Consider the following 3,575-nt stretch of genomic DNA (forward strand, 5'->3'; position numbering starts at 1 on the left):
CCATTGTGTAGCTTTGTGCTTAACTTCAAACAAACAAACCGTAAAAATAAGTTATATATTTCCGTAAAAATAAGGCATACAAGTTTAGTAGCCATTCTTTTGCACGTGAACACCTTTACTATCCTTTTGGAGCTCCCCTCGTTTTGGATTCCTGTTCATGATGGGGAGATCACCTTCCTTTTGTTCAACTAAATGGGTTTAGAGGAGCTTTCTGACCTCCCTCCACTTCATTAAAGAAATGAACACTGAGGACATTTGTTTGAAACATCATAAATACCGAACAGGGAACCCCTCTTGAAGTCAAAGGTTATCAGGAATATTCTTATTGAGAAAACCTCCTATAATATTTTGAATGCTTCGAGAGAAGTTATTGTCAAGGCAGTTATTCTTAACGAACTCGCGTTGAAGATTTATGTTGTTCTCTCCAGTCAAGGAATATCAGCTGTCAGATTCAATCTTTACTCAAGTGAATGAAATATCGGAGCCGACTACAGTAGCCATTTTGACATTTACATCTCCACACCCACCTGCCAGTGTCAAGGCAGGTTATCTGTAATCAATACATATATTCCAAACCCTCTCCAGTGTTAACAATGTCTGAAGTTTGGACACTATGAAACATTTTCCCATAGTTCTTTAACCTGTACTCATTATGGTAGCAAAGACCGTGAGAGCTAAAAGTGTTATAAGAGTCACGTTATGTTAAATGCTTTGATTCCTACTACCAATTCCTTACATCATGCCATACGTGGTTAAAGGATAAAGAGGTAAAGCAGAAAAAACTGTCAAATAAACTCTCAATAACATCTCCTACCCAGAGCTGAAGAAGATGATAATATCTCTTCCACAAAGGAATTATACTGTTGCACTCTATTCCACTGACACAGTGAGAGTGCAAACATATATATCCATTTCGCCTATAGAGTGAAACTTTCTCTGAGCAGTTGAAAAAAATGGGTAAACCAGCATATACTCCCATATGTGTATCTAAAGTTAACACTGGTAAGTAATAGAAACCGGTACCATTGACCACGATATCCAATGACAGTTGTTCTCTCTCGTCCATACTCATTAGGCTCTTCTCCAGCTGATATAAACCTACCCCTTCAGTACAGGGTAAAGTCCATGAAGCTCACTAGACGTCCTATTGATAAACTAAGAAGGTGATTACAAGTCTATACAAAAAGTTACACAGATCTCGTCAATAACCTAGGCGAAATGGGCATGCTGATACAATGGAACTGTTGAGATTATCGTTTTAATTTAGATGACATCAAGGCTTTGATCGGTTCTTACCATCCTGTATATATCACATGATAAGATACTTTTTAAAGCCTCTAATACAGCAGTATTCATTATACAGAAAGGATAGGTTGCATGGTGGATATAATTTGTATGGACCTTTAGTGACAATGTAAATGATTTGCTTGTTCCATATATGGACTTCACACCTGTCATCAAGGCAAAGCTTCGTGCCAATTGACAGGCAAGTTAGGGTGAGAAACATTTAAAGAAGCTTTTTCAGCTCAACCTACAGACGATGATTGGCCGATTGTGTAGGAATTGGAAGGAGAAAGTTGTCCTCCCAAGGCTCTGTATTGACCAAAGTTTTATGAAAATGCATTATTTTCACATACAAGGGAATGATCCGTCAATGTGTGAGAAGTGTGCCACTAAAGTCACAATTACCCACCTATTATTTTCGTGCTGTCGCTACAACTATCAGCGATGACACCATTTTAAACATGTTTTATCTCTTGGTGTTAAAATAAAAATATCATTGGTGATGGTGACATTATCCAAATTGAGAGTTATTTTACTTTTTTGGGGAGCAGAAGCATTTTTATTTTTTATTTTCTCATCCTTTTTCATTTATAAAAAATACAACATGTAAGGCAGCTTATATTTTAAATGACTTTTGTTTTATGAAATCAAAATAAATCTTTGGTGCAGATAGCCTTGGTGCTTTAGACTTAAACCCAAAAAAATAACCAACCAACACTGGAACTCTCATTTTGAAACTCCTTTACACATAAAACCACAAATAATTCATATTGTAAAACCTATACTTAATATTAACTTTGTAGATTGTAAGAACCACTCTATCTTTTCGTGCAAAGTGGTTGTAAGATTTTGCACAAGAAATGCCACAAAAAATGTACTTGTAAGTATAAGAATTCTATTTTTGATTGTTTGTTTGAAGTTAAGCACAAAGCTGTACAATGGGCTATCTGTGCTCTGCCAACCATGGGTATCGAAACCCAGTTTCTAGCGTTGTAAGTCCGCAGACATACCGCTGTGCCATTGGGAGGCAAAGCTATATAATGGACTATTGGTGCTCTGCCCACCACGGGTATCGAAACACGGTTTCTATCGTTATAAGTCCACAGACATACCGCTGTTCCACTGGGAGCTCTATTTTTGAACCAATGTTAAATAACAAACAAAAATAACAAAGGAACTTTAAACCACGAATTCTTTATTTCACTATTTAGCCATCATTAGCTTCGTTATGCTTATTTGCGTAAACAGATAATTTAAGAACAGACACGAATTTTGGGCACTTCTTGCTATCGGTTAATTAATTAATCAGGTAAGAAAACCCTCGCAACTTTTTCTATATTTTAAAAACGCAAAACTATTTCTGTAATTATTTAAGAAAAGTCTTTTCTGTGGTTAAAGAATTTTACAGACTGAACTTTACTAAATAAGTTCGTACAATCGTGATAAGCTCCAGCTAAGTTTAGTAACACGCGTCAATATTCGGGTGTTTTATTATGATACCGCCCACACTTGTTATTACGCAATACTTTAACTAGTCTGTGATTCATAAGAATACACTTCTTCTCAAGTGTAATACCTGTTGCCTTAGCTCAACGAGGTTGCTGGTTAACAGCAACCATCAATGAGCCACAATTACCAGCCAACCATATGCTACTTTAGTAATGAAGAGTTAAACTACGGAACATGTAGCACTAACAGTCAGATAAAGACTCAACGAGACTCAAAGATTACACCACTTACAGTCTAGTGCAGTGGTCCTTAAACCTTGTTTTGTTCGCGGGCCACTTGCACTTGTTTTTGTTTTCTACAGACCAAAATGGGATCTATACACTATACTGCCGTTTCCTTTCTTTAAATGCAAGCTTTACAAGAACCGCTCATCTAGTGTTTTCAAAAGACTTCAGATCGTATAAGAGTAAACCGGGGAATCATTTCGAATTTCGATATTAATTTCATTCGACATTATATGAATATAATTGTAGCTGTGTGTACAATGCTATAAGAAGGTAGACCGAAGTGTACTTTGGAGTTTGAGCTGCGAAAAATTCGCAAGGCCCAGAATCAAGATTTTAGTAACTTGGTTTCTACACTCTATAAAGTCCCAACTAAAACTTGGAGTTACTGCCTCTATTGGTACCTTCGCGAAATAGAATACAAACAAAATAGTAATAAGCAGCGCGATTCATTTTACTAATTCGATTCGTTTGATTTAGCTCAGTTTATGAATTGATTCAAATGATTCGTTAGTTTGATTTACTTGTTGGCTGAAACGAAACCAACATCTTTAGAGT

The sequence above is a fragment of the Limulus polyphemus genome, unplaced genomic scaffold, assembly GCF_000517525.1.
Source record: "Limulus polyphemus unplaced genomic scaffold, Limulus_polyphemus-2.1.2 Scaffold1039, whole genome shotgun sequence".
In the NCBI taxonomy this organism is placed as follows: Eukaryota; Metazoa; Arthropoda; class Merostomata; order Xiphosura; family Limulidae; genus Limulus; species Limulus polyphemus.